This window comes from Drosophila santomea, chromosome 2L, assembly GCF_016746245.2.
Source record: "Drosophila santomea strain STO CAGO 1482 chromosome 2L, Prin_Dsan_1.1, whole genome shotgun sequence".
NCBI classification, from domain to species: Eukaryota; Metazoa; Arthropoda; class Insecta; order Diptera; family Drosophilidae; genus Drosophila; species Drosophila santomea.
Window position 1 is genome coordinate 21,281,142 of NC_053016.2, and position 16,704 is coordinate 21,297,845.

The 16,704-nt window shown below is 38.2% G+C and overlaps 1 pseudogene; it reads left to right on the plus strand.

The window, feature by feature from the left end:
- On the plus strand, positions 1-11,161 carry LOC120458562 (annotated as a pseudogene).
- The last annotated feature ends 5,543 nt before the right edge of the window (positions 11,162-16,704 follow it).

The window sequence follows — 16,704 nt, forward strand, 5'->3', positions numbered from 1 at the left end:
TCAAATTTAAGGGTCTTGTGATGCGTTTGTAAATTGCGGTCTCGGGAGTTTTCGCTTGGTCTTAGTTGCTTAAAGGTTTTTGATGTCGTCACGTTTACAAATTTCTACTTGGCCTACAGTAATCACTTTTCTTCGACTTTCTCTATTACCGGACTATCATTAAAACATTTTATTCACTTCTTTTAATACATTTCGGAATTTTGATTTTTTACTAGTTCATTTAAAAATTGTCTACTTCACTGTAGTTTCTTAATTAAATCTCTTATTTGGTTTAACATTTATTATAACTGTTCTTGGTAGAGTAAAAGATTTGTTGAAAAACCTTTGGATGGCGATCCTAGTCCTAATTGAACATCGTTTAGAGGTGCTTGTGAAACGTAATAAACTATACATATTTTCATAAGGTTATAAAATATGTCTATTTACTCAAAGGATGCCCGATGTACGCTCTTGAACATTCTGAGCCAATAAGAAGTGATCACTTTCCCTACAACAAATTGATTTACTATGACAGATGCCGAGCTGCAGAACTCACATTAATTGTTCACTTTCCGTTACCCAAACATAAAATTAACAAGTCGACAAACAAATTCCTACACTAACACGCGCGAGGATCAACTGAAATAATAATAGCATAGCTCACCATTTGATACCAAATACCATGTCAAAATATCAGAAGCTTGACAACGCACTGCTATCCAACGCTCACGATGACGACTCTGAAGGGGGTTTCCCGGTTTGCTTTGATGATAATCATCAAAATACGGGCTTCCAACGGGATCCAGATACTAGAGATGATCGACTGCTAGATTATCAAGACAGGTATTACAGCGTTAACAACAACGAAGTGGATAGGGAGGTGGTGACAATTGGGTCAAATGTCGTCCGAGTTCCAGAGGAGCAAACCTGGGAGGTGCCACTGTTGGGCGACTGTGGTGACAGTGCGAGGAATCAGGTAAATGAAACAACTAAACATCTTCCAGACACACAAATATTTATTAGCGAATTGTGCGGCCCTTCGCAGAGTTCGGAAGCGGAATTTGATATGCAGCGTGATTGCTGCAATCATCAACCAGGGTTCAGGGACAACCCAATGAGCAAATCTGCACAGGAGGCCAAATATAAAATTATGCTAGCAGTTTTCCTGTGTTGCATATTTATGGTAAGAAGGAGCACCCTACCCCTCATATGTGTGTAGGTGTGGATACGCATTACAGATATAATTATGCTACATTTCATGCCCTGCAACTCAACCTACCAAATTGACGGCGACCGCAGATCATTGAATTTCTTGGCGGCTATGTGGCCGGAAGTCTAGCTATAATGACGGATGCCGCCCATTTAGCATCTGATTGCATTAGTTTCGTCATCGGCTTAGTCGCTATATGGATAGGGAGTCGCCCGCCCGACGAACGTATGTCCTTGGGTACAAACGCTTTGGTAAGTAGTCAATTGCATTCAAACCATTCTAATGAGAGTACTACACGCACTCCCATATAAAGGCATTACTGTGCGCTATATATATAGAGATATCTATATAGATCAGATCAGATCGTCATTATATTTAAGAATTGAGAGCATTATTTTGATTGTTCTTTTTATATTTCTTTTCAGAGGTTATCGCAGCTCTGGCCTCTATCTGGGAATTTGGTTTGTAACTACCCTGCTCGTGGTTGTGGCTGTTCAAAGGATCTACTCTCAGGACTTTGAACTAAACGCCGATATGATGATGCTTATTTCAGGCATTGGCATTTTCATAAATATTGTGTAAGTCCAGAAAAGAATCTCACGTAACTATTATCCCATTCCATTCATTATGCCAGCGAAAGGCAAAGGTAAAACTCGCCTAGCCTAACACCCAAAGTGATAATCTTTCCTAAATAAAACCATAAATTATAAACTACCAAGAAAACATCTCAATGACGTCAAATAGTCGTGTGGTGTCTAAGAATTAGTCGTTTTCGTACTTGTAAATTTTCATAACATTTACTCGTATTTGTTTTATTTCTAAGAAAATAAAAAAAAAGTTGGATTTTATTAAGTACATTTAATCAATGGCGATTATTTGGACTGCCGACCACATATACCTTTCAAATTTTTCACAATTAGGAAAAAAGTTTAAGAATATCAAGGGCTATGCTCTTAATTTAAAAACAAGAAAGAACGCTTTAGTCGAGTTCCCTGACTATTAGATACCTGTTACTCAGCTAATAGTAGTGCGAAGGAGAGTCTTGGCGGTTTGTGGGCGTTAAAGTGGGCGTGGCAAAAAGTTTTCTTTAAAAATCGATAGAAATTTACAAGACTAATAAAAAAATGAAAACATTTTTCAAATGTGTGGTCGTGCCAGTTTTGGGCGGTTTGCGGACGTTAGAATGGGCGTGGCAACATTAGTTAACAAGGGGCGCAGCGTCTACATCTATGAATCTGCATGCCTAATCTCTCTTTCTACCTTTTATAGTTTCTGAGATATCGACGTTCTTACGGGCGGACAGACGGACACGGCCAGATCGACTCGGATATTGATCCTGATCCAGAATAAATATGTACACTACATACGGTCGGAATACCTTTCATCGGGCTTGAAAACAGAAGAACTTAATAAAGTATCCGAAAATCATTGACAGAAGCACTTTCGTACATTTTGAACTTATACATTTTGAACACGTCCTTATGTCCGTCTGCCCGTATAAACGTCGAGATCTTGGAACTACAAGGCTAGAAAGCTAATATTAAGCATTGGGACACGGTGTGTAAGTTGGTTTCATAACGTTAACCGTCCAAACCTGTCTGACTTTTTAAAAATGCTCTAATTAAAATTCAATTTCTACCGATACGCATAGGAAAATATTTTGGTCATTTTAGCGCCACAAAAGTCTGCCAAAGTTTATATTTTTTTTTTTTTTTGAAATATTAGTTTTGCAAGTTTTTACCGACGTGCCAACAAAATTTAGAAATTACTACCCAGCAAATTACATCTACTAGCTGTGTAGCGGGTATCTGATAGTCGAGAAATTCGTGCTTTGCGTTCTCTCTTGTTTTTCTTTTAATTGGGTTTAAATACTAAAAAATCTTTTTTACACAGAATGATGTTTGTTTTGCATGGATCCTGGTTCGTCAGTCGGAATGGACATGGCCACAGTCACAGCCATAATCACGAAAACGGACATGAGCCAAATAATAGTCCTTCACAAACGCGTTCCAACTCCTACATTTATTCGGCGAGTGGTGGCCAAAATCCTTCAAAGGTGGATGAAAGGCATTCAGTAAGGAAAGAAATAAATTTAACCGGAGCATAAGATTCTTATTACAAATGGAAAAAAAAAACACATCAGGCTGGGTAAGTGAAAATACAAAGTGAGCCACAACATGAAAATGAATATGTACTGTATATGTATATTTCCCACTAGTATTCGGAAAAAAACAGCACCGTCATTGTCTGCGTATATGAGGGTTATTTAGTTTATGTCCATTTTTAGTGATATGCCAAAAGAAACATTTTAAAATTTCTTGTTCGCACTCCAACTACCTCAGAAGAGGTAGGTAATAGTCGAGAAATTATAGCGTTCCCTCTTTGTTGAAAGATATGTATATATATATATTGTATATTCTTGATCAGAATCTCAAGCTCAGTCGAAGTGTCACTCTTTTTGTCCGCATGAACGTCAAGATCTTGCTAAGATCTGAAAAGTTGCTTATACCAAGATAGTGCAGATATATTTTATAGATGATTGTTCAAAAAGATTTTCGGCCATTCTACCTGCTAGAACGCACCCATATTTATTATTTATAATAATAATTTATAATAATAAATAAATAAATATCTGATAGGTAATTTGACACTTCGTGTTATTGGCAGTAATTAACGTAAGATCCTTTAAACTGAAATGACATTAATAATAACATAGCTCATAATTTATATACTCCTCTTACTGATTTTTATTTCTGCAGGACTTCAAAAATGCAATTGGCACACGAGGAGAAAAACCTGAACTTGCGTGCTGCGATGATTCATGTAATTGGGGACCTAGTGCAGAGCATTGGCGTTTTTTTGGCCTCCGTCCTAATTAAAGTTTGTGTAAGTTTGTGCTGATTTTTAAGCTGTACATCTCTATTGGTGTGGGTCATTCATAAGTGACAAAGTGAACAAAACTAGAAACTCGACTATTGTGTATGAACGTCGAGATCTCAGGAATTATAAAATCTAGAATGCTAAGATTCAGCATGGAGACTCCAGAGACATAGACGCAGCGAACGTTTGCCACACCCACAAACCGCCAAAAACTGTCAGTGCGAAAATTTCTCCTATGCACTTCCAATAGCTGTAATAGTCGGGGAACTCGACTATAGCGTTCTCTCTTGTTTTATATAGGAATGAAAACCTAAATACTTCATTGGCGCAGCCATAGTCCCTTGACAATCAGGTGAAAAAGTAATTTAATATGACCAAATTATCCTTTAGATTGTGCACGAGAAATTTCCACAACAAAGTGAATCGGTAGCTTTTACAATTAAAGTGGCTCAAACGGTATTCGCCCAAGAACCTGTGTCCATATCATTTTAAAATACCTTATTTAGTCGCACGCTAAGCAAAGTAAAACCTCTAAACCCACAAACCGCCCAAAACGGCCACGCCCACACTTTTGAAAAACGTTTTGATATTTTTTCACTTATTTGTTATTGTTGCAAATTTCTCCGATTTGCTAAAAATCTTTTTGCCACGCCCACAAACCTGTCAAATACTGTCAGTGTGGAAATTGCGCTTCGTCTATGTCTCTGAAGTCTGCATGCTGAGTCTCAACTCTTACGCTGAATTCACGGAATTCAGTATTATTTGTTTTTATAGGGGATGCATGTTTTATTATTGTCAATAGCATACAAATCAATAACGTAAAGTTCTCTTGGGTTATTTGTTCCTGGTGTTATTTAAAAAATCAGTTTCGGTGGTCCATGTTCTGTTCAGATTGCTGATATTTTGAATTAATTTGTTATAGTCGGGAAAATAGTGACTTACTTTAAAAAGTTGTATAACTGTTTCGATAAGTAAAAACTTTATGAATTCAGCGTAAGATTTAATGTGTTTTAGTTTAATTATATTTCTAAAATTTTACGATTTTGTGTGGGTTATTAGTTTTATGATATACATTGAAGAATTAACAAGAGTGAACGCTATAGTCGAATTCCCCAAATATCTGATACCCGTAATTTTTTTTCTTTTTTTGTAAACGCTCGAGACCCACGGCCACACCTCCCGCCCAACCGACCGAGGGGCGCTGCCGATATCATACGGCTCGAATCGCGGGAAGATAGACGCGATATAGAAAATAGTAAAGGACGAGGAAATATTTGTATACTAGTAAGATCTAAGAATTTGTTAAATACGTTAGTATTGATCGCTTAACGGTAGACGGTAGAGAGTCAGAATTAGAGATAATAGGATAGAATCTATTATATATAGTCAGAACATAATACTCTGTAGGGATCATGCAACTCATAATTAGATCTACATTCATTTAAAACTAAAGGTACGTAATTTCTAGTAAATCAGCTTGGGACGGTGAAGTTTAACCGACTTTCTAAGTCGGGACTATCAATTTCACCACGAATAAGGTTAAAAACATGAGAGAACGCTATAGTCGAGTTCCCCGACCATCTGGTACCCGTTATTCAGCTGGTGGAAGTACAAAGGAGAAATTTTCATACTGACAGTTTTTGGCGGTATGTAGGCGTTAGAGTGGGCGTCGATAAAAATCAACAAGACTAATACAAAAATAAAACAAGAAAGAACGCTATAGTCGAGTTCCCCGACTATCTGATACCCGTTACTCAGCTAGTGAAAGTGCGAAGGAGAGTCTTCAACACTGACAGTTTTTGGCGGTTTGTGGGCGTTAGAGTGGGCGTGGCAAAAAGTTTTTTGACAAATCAATAGAAATTTACAACCCCAATACAAAAATTAAAAAATATCAAAACATTTTTCAAAAGTGTGGGCGTGGCAGTTTTGGGTGGTTTGTGGGCGTTAGAGTGGGCTTGGCAACATGAATCGACAAACTTGCGCTGCGTCTATGGCCCTGAAGTCTGTATGCTTAATCTCAACTTTCAAGCTTTTTAGTTCCTGAGATCTCGACGTTCATACGGACAGATATTGATCCTGATCAAGAATATATATACTTATATGGTCGCAAACGCTTCCTTCTGCCTGTTACATACTTTTCAACGAATCTAGTATACCCTTTTACTCTACGAGTAACGGGTATAATAAAAACTGTTCCAAGCATCGTTCTACGGTTAGGGTAAGTTAATTAATATTATTGTACTGGAATAAGGAGGTAATCTAAGGTTTGCATCCCAATTAAGGCGCCGTAAGGCAAAAAGTAAGAAGTTCTTTTGAACCGATTCAATGCGGTCCGAATAAACTTCGTATTGTGGACTCCAAACCGGTGACCCATACTCAAGGATCGGACGGACTTGATATATAAATAAGGTTTTGGTTTTGTAAGGATCATCAAATTCCTTTGACCACCGTTTCATAAAACCAAGCACACCCCTGGCCTTATTGACAATATACGAATATGGTTTGAAAATTTAAGTTTAGGGTCTATAAGAACACCAAGATGATCAACATGTGTTATTCTGTCCAAAGACCCACTTAGAGTGTAAGTCGCGTGTATTGATTTGGCACGACAAAAGGTCATAACTTTACACTAACTTTACAAAGTGAATGCATAACAGAATGCTTTACTAAAATCCGTATAGATGACATCTGTTTGAAGATAATTTTTGAAGCCCTGTACTACGAAGGAGGTTAGCTCCAGAAGGTTAGTAGTTGTTGATCTGCGGAAAATAATAAATAACCTACAAAGGTGCTGCAAATAAGGAGTGATAACGTTTTCAAAAGGCTTAGGGATAGCAGATTTGCGCTTAGTGCTAACGAAATTATAAACTGTTTGGGATCCTGTGTGAACTGGAACTTACAACGGTTTAAATAACTCTTATAACACTGAGCATTAAGCACGGCAAAATTTAACCGAGCACTTACATATTTGGAAAATATGTTGCAAGAATAAGATCGGACCGAGTTAAGCCAGATATAAAAAGATTTAGCTTACGAAAACAATGAATTCGTTTGGTTGACTTATCTGGCCTCTCTTTTATTACGGTACCTGTGTCACCTCGAAAGTTGGATGGTATGGATCTTCTGGTTGACTAAGAGGTGCTACTCTAGTCAGAAACACACTTTCAGGACTTGTAACAAAGCATAGATCCAATAAACGACCAAGAGAATTTCGAATATACTTAACTTGCGACAACTATATGCCGAGCAAGCCGTCAATAAAGTTATGCTGTGCTGTAGGCAGAAGAATATTCTGTGGACCACTTTGCGCTTGGAATATTAAAGTCACCTAGAACAACTAGTTGGTCCCTATCGGACAGTCTATTTGAAACGGATTGGATAGCGGACAAATGGTTTATATATTCAGGAAATTCAGAAGTCGGCGGAATGTAAGAGCTCGTAATATAAACAAAGCTGTCAGAAAATGACAGATTTATGCATAAAAATTCGAAGTTACGGAACTCAAAAAGTACCTCCTTCTGGAGGGACGATCATGCCTGTACACTGTGTACATACCATCTCTGTAAACACAATAATATGGGATGCAAAGGAAAGGCTATCTGAATAAAAATTAGTTAGCTTACTACACATGCCTCTTACATTTTGATAACAGATAGTGAGACTAGATTTTAATTTTTTGAAGATAAAGAAGTAGAAGTAGTAGAGGGGGATGGGGCAGTGATCTGGCCACGTGACGGAAGTTTAATTCCCACGGGCCCTTTTTTTCTATTTTTAATCTTAGCTTCGAACTCTTTTACAACCACACTATCCGGCCAAAAATCACCAGAACATATGGTCGAGAATATCTCATTAGGGACAGTTATCTTGAAAGATGAAATGTCCCTAGCGGCTTTTGTCGGCTTTTGTTTTGTTTTGTTTCTTTAGGGGAACCACCGAGAGGCGTTTTGGCACTGCAGGTTGTATTTCTGAATTGCCAACTTGTGCCGGTAGTCCTGACTTAATATTCCTTTGTGGTGGTAAACTTTTAAATTGAGAAACCAGTGCGGACAAAACGGAATCTGTAGCAATCCCAGGCTGGACTCCCTCCACAACGGATTGGTCGGATTGCTCAAAATCTTTTTACCGGCCGATCTAAGCAACATTTGGTGGTTGGCTGCAATCAACTGATCAGCTGTGAAGTCCTGTTGATCGCTTGCCGGAGGTTGCGGGAGCATTCCCCTTAGGCGGCCTACCATTAGCGGCTTTCTTGCGCTTTGGAGATTCCTCTAATAGCTTGAGGCTATTAAATTGTAAATCTATCGCGAAAAGAAGATTATCAGCTCGACGAAAACTATCTTAAGCCACGCCAAAACTGCTGATCAGACCTTTCAAGCCACCTTTAGTTTGGCGCATTAAAGGTTTCATTTCATTCGCAACTCCTAGGCAAATATCACAATAATATTTTAGATTTGGGCCTTTAGCTAGGTCATCACTTGCTCGTCCGTTAAAGCCCTTAGTGCGCACCATTTTATCATATAGCCAACAGGTCATTTTTGACTGCTCAGGCTTTATTACCTGACGGTATTTGTATTGATAGCAGACAACATTGGTTTCCATTTTTAATTGGGTTTTGACCACTGTATTAAAAGACAAAATTAAAAATGTACCGCAAGAGCGCAGTCTGCACTTTAGGATTTTGTGTGGAAGAGCGAGAGAGCGGGTACACTGTCCAGTAAAGTACAAAAACAACACTAAGCAGCAGTACGGACAACGCACGAAAGAGAGACAACGCATAGACAGAAAGAGAACAGATTGAATTTATTTATTAAAATCACAAATCACCCTTACGCCCACAAACCGCCAAAAGCTGCCACGACCACACTTTTGAAAAGTGTTTTGATACTTTTTCACAGTTTTGTCTTGTAAATTTTTCTCGATTTGCCAAAATTGTTTTCTGTGACGTCCACAAAACCGTCCAAAGCTGCCACGCCCACACTTTTGAAAAATGTTTGATATATTTGCCAATAAACATTTTGTCACGCCCACCCTAACGCCCACAAACCGCCAAAAGCTGCCACGACCGCATTTTTGAAAAATGATTTGATATTTTTTGTTAGTCTTCTAAATTTTTTCCCGATTTCCTAAAAATCTTTTTACCACGCCCACTATAACGCCCACAAACCGCCAAAAACTGTCAGTGCTGAAGAGTCTTTCGCACTTTCACTAGCTGAGTAAGGGGTATCAGATTATCGGGGATAACTGGATTATAGCGTTCTCCCTGGTTTATTATGAAATTTTTAAGAGTAGATCGGTTCAAGTTTTTTATTCGGAAAATTAATATGTTACTATATATAGTTTATGTGGTCGCAAACCTGTTCTTCTACCTATAACACTCTTTTTAAAAAATCGTTTTAAAAAAATAACAATAAGGAACGCAGTAGTCGAGTTTCTAGTACCTGAGATCGACGTTCATTTGGACAGACAGACAGACAAGACAAGAGTCGGCTGTTGATCCTGATTTATAATGTATAAAATTTATGGAGTGGGAAACGCTTCTTCTAAGTTGTACATACTTTCAACAAACAAACTCGTAATATACATTTTTATTCTACGAGTAACGGGTATTAAAGTAAAATTCTCTCTTGCACTCCAACGTTATATGTAAGTAACGGGTATCAGATGGTCAAGGAACTGAAGCGTGTTCTCTTGTTATACCCGTTACTCGTAGAGTAAAAGGGTATACTAGATTCGTTGAAAAGTATGTAACAGGCAGAAGGAAGCGTTTCCGACCATATAAAGTATATATATTCTTGATCAGGGTCAATAGCCGAGTCGATCTGGCCACGTCCGTCTGTCCGTCCGTCTGTCCGTCCGTATGAACGCTGAGATCTCAGCAACTACAAAAGCTAGAAAGTTGAGATTAAGCATACAGACTCCAGAGACATAGAAGCAGCGCAAGTTTGTCGATTCATGTTGCGACGCCCACTCTAATGCCCACAAACCGCCCAAAACTGCCACGCCCACACTTTTGAAAAATGTTTTGATATTTTTTCATTTTTGTATTAGTCTTGTAAATTTTTATCGATTTGCCAAAAAACTTTTTGCCACGCTCACTCCAACGCCCACAAACCGCCCAAAACTGCCACGCCCACACTTTTGAAAAATGTTTTGATATTTTTTCATTTATGTATTAGTCTTGTAAATTTTTATCAATTTGCCAAAAAACTTTTTGCCACGCCCACTCTAACGCCCACAAACCGCCAAAAACTGTCAGTGTTGAAATTTCTTCTTCGCACATCCACTAGCTGAGTAGCGGGTATCAGATAGTCGGGGAACTCGACTATAGCGTTCTCTCTTGTTTAAAATTGTGATGAATTTTGGACCTATAATAATAGCCTTTGCATCTCGGAATCTTCATCTATGTATTTTAATATTACGGATATTTCAGCCAGGTGCCAAATATGCTGATCCCCTGTGTACTCTAATATTTTCAATTATTGTATTTATGACTACTCTGCGTCTGTTTCGGGAGTCTATGGGCATCATCGTGAATGCAGTTCCACAGAACCTTAATATGCGCACTCTGCATTTGGAGCTGGGCAGCCTCCAAGGTGTCAGGTCAGTTGACAAACCAAGTCCTCCGATGGCATCCTCTCCTTAAAAGTGTGTTTCAATTTGCAGATCTGTCCACCACCTAAACGTGTGGCAACAAACCTCTCAGCAAAGGGTGCTGATGGTACATCTCGTTATAGGTAAGTCTCTGAAATGGATAGAGCTACATATTCATTAGTTTCTACTGCGTTTCAGACTCTCGAGCTGACTGCAATGAGGTACTGCAGAATGCCACGGATCTAGTCGCTGGCCCAAAATATAACGTAAAGCATGCAACTATTCAAATAGAGCCAACAACTCTGTAGTCTATACTAATGAAAATAATCTGAAAAATTTTGTTAATTCTGAGCCACAAAGGTATCGATGGCATCTAGACGTTATATTAAATCATGTTATTTTACTTTATATTTAATGTTTATAGTTTGCTTATGTACTGTATAATTTATTCTTAAGCATTTAGTGACATTACCCCAAAGAAAATACATTATTTGACTTTTAGAATTAATTAATTTAATCTGACTTGAAACGTACCAAATACACCTTAGATAAAAATATGCACACTGTAATTCCAACAGGTAATAATCATAAATATCAATCTACTGGTAATATCGTCATTGACTTTGGTAAGGTTTTTTGAACCGTGAATTTTAAAATAATATTAGAGTTTTCAAGTTTTTTGGTTTATGAAGAGTGCTTTTCACTAATATCATGAAAGTTGAATATAAGGTCAGACAGAATAATTTAGGTGACACACCGTTCCCAAAATTTACTTTTCTTATAAATACTAGTACTAACATAAAGCTAACATACTTAGACAAACTTATATGGACTTATCGGAAACTTATAAGAATATAAAAGAAAATAAATAATGGTTTCGTAGTTATTGATCATTATGAATCCTAATAACTAAGGACTATATCAGGAGGAAATAAAATTCTTCTTTGGTCATAAGGAATGTTACACCAATCAAGAGCTATCGCAAAAACTAAAGAAATCAGAAGAAAATCATGGCTAAAGTGATAAATGTATAAAAGTAAAATATTAAATATTGGAAATGTAATTCTTGTTTAAAGGCACCTAATTGGCACCTTATCTCCTTAAATATTTCCAATTCAACATTTTTTGATTCAACAATACGTAATTTTAAATATTTCCTGAAACACGATTGGCTTCTGCCATAGGTTTTTAAAATGCATTTTCAAATGATACATTGGGATTGATAGTATTTTTTTATTTTTCTGAGGTTTTTTTTGTCTTCTTTAATTAAAACAATATCATTTTTAAAAGTGCGTTTATAATAGTTGTAGATAGTCGTGCCATATTTCAAATACTCGTAGTATGTTACAAAGACTTGAAATTAAATATTAAAAACAAGAGAGAATGTTATAGTCAAGTTGCATGACTAACTGATACCCTTTACTCAGCTAGTAGAAGTGCGAAAGATAAATTTACACACTAACAGTTTTAAGCAGCTTGTAAGCTTTAGAGTGGGCGTGGCAAGAAGATTTTTGGCAAACCGAAAATAATTTACAAAAATGTTATAAAATATCAAAATACTTTTCAAAAATTTGGGCGTTGGCGTTTTGAGCAATTTGTGGGTGTCAGTGTGGACATGTCAAACATTTCTCAAAAGTGTGGGCGTCGCAGTTTTGGGCGGTTTGTGAGCGTGACAACATGAATGGAGAGAAAATCCGTTATTCCGAAACTATGATTTCGTGTTTTCAATTAATTTTCCTTTGGCACCTACAGCATTTACAGTGGGGATCAACGATCAACGTTTTCATTTTTGAGCTCACATAAATATTAAACGAATAATGTAAATGACAAAAACTTTTTTTTATTGAACCCCTTGTTTATTTCTTACAATTAGCCGTAAATAGCAAAATATAAAAAGAAGAAATGAAAAAGTAATAACTCAAAAACAAAAACCAGCGGCATGTACTCAGTTTTGCACCATTTTAGAAAAAATACAAAATACATTTATTATTCATATTTTTTCCAAGACCCTTATTTTCTATGACATTTTTCTTACATTTTGGCATACTTTCAACTAGTTTTTCGAAAATTTCATTTTGGAATATTATTCCATTCCTGTTCAACACGCCCCCAAAGATTGTCCAAGTTGGATGGGGCTGACTGATACTGTCTGAGCTGTCTCTTTACGGTTGACCATAGGTTTTCAATCGGGTTGAGGTCGGGACTTTGCCCTGGCCACTCCATCATCTTAAAATTTTGGTTTTCGAGCCATTCTTTAACAATTTTCGCAGTGTGCTTCGGATCCCCATCTTGCTGAAAAGTGATTTCCTGCTCTGGGTAGGCACACTTGTCAAGAAAATTGGGAAGATGGGTTTGTAAAATGCTCAAATAGTTTTCCTTTCGCATAATCCCGTCAATTTTGTGCAACGGTGCGAATACGTGAAACACCCCCATGCCATTATATTGCCGCATCCATGTTTCAGAGTTTGCTTCACATGATGCCTTTGAAGCGTGTCACCAGGTGTCCGCCAACAGTATTGCTTTCCATCCGATTGAAACTTAGAGTCGTCCGACCAAATGACGCGTTTCCAGTCTTCTATTGTCCAGTTCTTGTGTTCCTTTCCAAATTTTAGCCGAGCCCTAACATTTTTCTCGGATAAAGCTGTTTTGTTTTTTTTCACTGCTGCGACGTTCCCAATCCTATCAAGCGCTCTTCTAGCTGTCCATCAACTCAAGCCTTTATTTATTTCTGTACTTGCACAAAATTGACGGGATTATGCGAAAGGAACACTATTTGAGCATTTTACAAACCCATCTTCCCAATTTTCTTGACAAGTGTGCCTACCCAGAGCAGGAAATCACTTTTCAGCAAGATGGGGATCCGAAGCACACTGCGAAAATTGTTAAAGAATGGCTCGGAAATCAAAATTTTAAGACGATGGAGTGGCCAGCGCAATGTCCGGACCTCAATCCGATTGAAAACCTATGGTCAATCGTAAAGAGACGGCTCAGACAGTATCCGTCAGCCCCATCCAACTTGGACAATCTTTGGGGGCGTGTTGAACAGGAATGGAAAAATATTCAAAAATGAAAATTTCGAAAAACTAGTTGAAAGTATGCCAAAATGTATGAAAATGTCATAGGAAATAGGGGTCTTGGAAAAAATATTAACAATGAATTTATTTTGTATTTTTCTAAAATGGTGCAAAACTGAGTACATGCCGCTGATTATACCCGTTACTCGTAGAGTAAAAGGTATACTAGATTCGTTGAAAAGTATGTAACAGGCAGAAGGAAGCGTTTCCGACCATATAAAGTATATATATTCTTGATCAGGATCAATAGCCGAGTCGATTTGACCATGTCCGTCTGTCCGTCCGTCTGTCCGTCTGTCTGTCCGTATGAACGTCGAGATCTCAGGAACTACAAAATCTAGAAAGTTGAGATTAGGCATACAGACTCCAGGGACATAGACGCAGCGCAAGTTTGTCGAATCATGCTGCCACGCCCACTCTAACGCCCACAAACCGCACAAAACTGCCACGCCCACACTTTTGAAAAATGTTATAATATTTTTTAATTTTTGTATTGGTCTTCTAAATTTCTATCGATTTGCCAAAAAACTTTTGCCACGCCCACTCTAACGCCCACAAACCGTCCAAAGCTGCCACCCCACACTTTGAAAAATGTTTTGATATTTTTTATTTTTGTATTAGTCTTGTAAATTTTTATCAATTTGCCAAAAACTTTTTGCACGCCCACTCTAACGCCCTCAAACCGCCCAAAGCTGCTACGCCCACACTTTGAAAATGTTTGATATTTTGTATTTTTATATTGGTATTGTAAATTTCTATCGATTTGCCAAAAAACTTTCTGCCACGCCCACTATAACGCCTACAACCCGCCAAAAACTGCGTTTAAGACTCTCCTTCTCTCTTCCACTAGCTGAGTAACGGGTATCACATAGTCGGGGAACTCGACTATAGCGTTCTCTCTTGTTTTGTATTAGACTTGTAAATTTCTATCGATTTGACAAAAAACTTTTTCCACGCCCACTCTAACGCCCAAAAACCGCCAAAAACTGTCAGTGTTGAAGACTCTCCTTTGCATTTTCACTAGCTGAGCAACTGGCATCAGATATTCGGGGAACTCGACTGTAGCGTTCTCTCTTGTTATACCCGTTACTCGTAGAGTAAAAGGGTATACTAGATTCGTTGAAAAGTATGTAACAGGCAGAAGGAAGCGTTTCCGAAAATATAAAGTATATATATTCTTGATAACGGGTATCGGGTAACGGTATCAGATAGTCGAGAAACTCGACTACATCGAAAAGGTTGATCTATACTTCGGCTATATATGCGGAAAACCCACAAACTTTGGAAAAGTATTTATGTTTTTTTTCTATTATTACTTGCCTTGCAAATTCCTATCGATATGATCACATGCACTATACTATAAAGTCTTTCTTGTTTTTGTTATACCCGTTACTCGTGAGTAAAAGGGTATACTAGATCGTTGAAAGTATGTAACAGCAGAAGGAAGCGTTTCCGACCATATAAAGTATATATATTCTTGATCAGGATCAATAGCCGAGTCGATCTGGCGATGTCCGTCTGTCCGTCCGTCTGTCCATCCGTCTGTCCGTCCGTCTGTCCGTCCGTATGAACGTCGAGATCTCAGGAACTACAAAAGCTAGAAGTTGAGATTAAGCGTACAGACTCCAGGGACATAGAAGCAGCGCAAGTTTGTCGATTCATGTTCACGCCCACTCTAACGCCCACAAACCGCCCAAAATGCCACGCCCACACTTTGAAAAATGTTTGAAATTTTTCATTTTGTATTGGTCTTCAATTTTCTATCGATTTACCAAAAAACTTTTTGCCACGCCCACTCTAACGCCCTCAAACGCCCAAAGCTGCTACGCCCACACTTTTGAAAATGTTTTGATATTTTGTCATTTTTATATTGGTCTTGTAAATTTCTATCGATTGCCAAAAACTTTCTGCCACGCCACTATAACGCCTACAAACCGCCAAAAACTGCGTTAAGACTCTCCTTCTCTCTTCCACTAGCTGAGTAACGGGTATCACATAGTCGGGAACTCGACTATAGCGTTCTTCTTGTTTTTTATTTATATGATCAATTTTCTTTAGAAAACAATTAATACAGAACGATATATTGACATAAAATTTAGACTTAATGACAAAACAAGAGAGCGCTATAGTCGAGTTCCCCGACTATTTATACCCGTTACTCAGCTATTCGAAGTTCGAAGGAGATCTTCAGCACATACAGTTTTGGCGGTTTGTGGCGTGGATGGGCGTGCAAAAGTTTTTTGGCAAATCGATAGAAATTACAAGACTAATACAAAAATGAAAAAATATCAAAACATTTTCAAAAGTTGGCGTGGCAGTTTGGGCGGTTTGTGGCGTTAGAGCGGGCGTGGCAACATGAATCGACAAACTTGCGCTGCTTCTATGTCTCTGGAGTCTGTATGCTAATCTCAACTTTCTAGCTTTTGTAGTTCCTGAGATCTCGACGTTCATACGGACGGACAGACGGACAGACGGATGGACAGACGGACATGGCCAGATCGACTCGGCTATTGATCCTGATCAAAATATATATACTTATATGTCGGAAACACTTCCTTCTGCCTGTTACATACTTTTCAACGAATCTAGTATACCCTTTTACTCTACGAGTAACGGGTATAAAAACATGAGAGAACGCTATAGTCGAGTTCCCCGACTATCTGATACCCGTTACTCAGCTAGTAGAATGGTTTGTGGGCGTTAGAGTGGGCGTGGCAAAAGTTTTTGGGAAATTGATAGAATTTAGAAGACTAATACAAAATGAAAAATATCTAAACATTTTTCAAAAGTGTGGGCGTGGCAGCTTCGGGCGGTTGTGGCGTTTGAGTGGGCGTGGCAATATGAATCGACAAACTTGCAGACGCAGCGTCTATGTCTCTGGAGTCTGAATGCCCAATCTAAACTTTCTAGCTTTTGTAGTTCCTGAGATCTCAGCGTTCATACGGACGGACAGACAGACAGACGGACGGACAG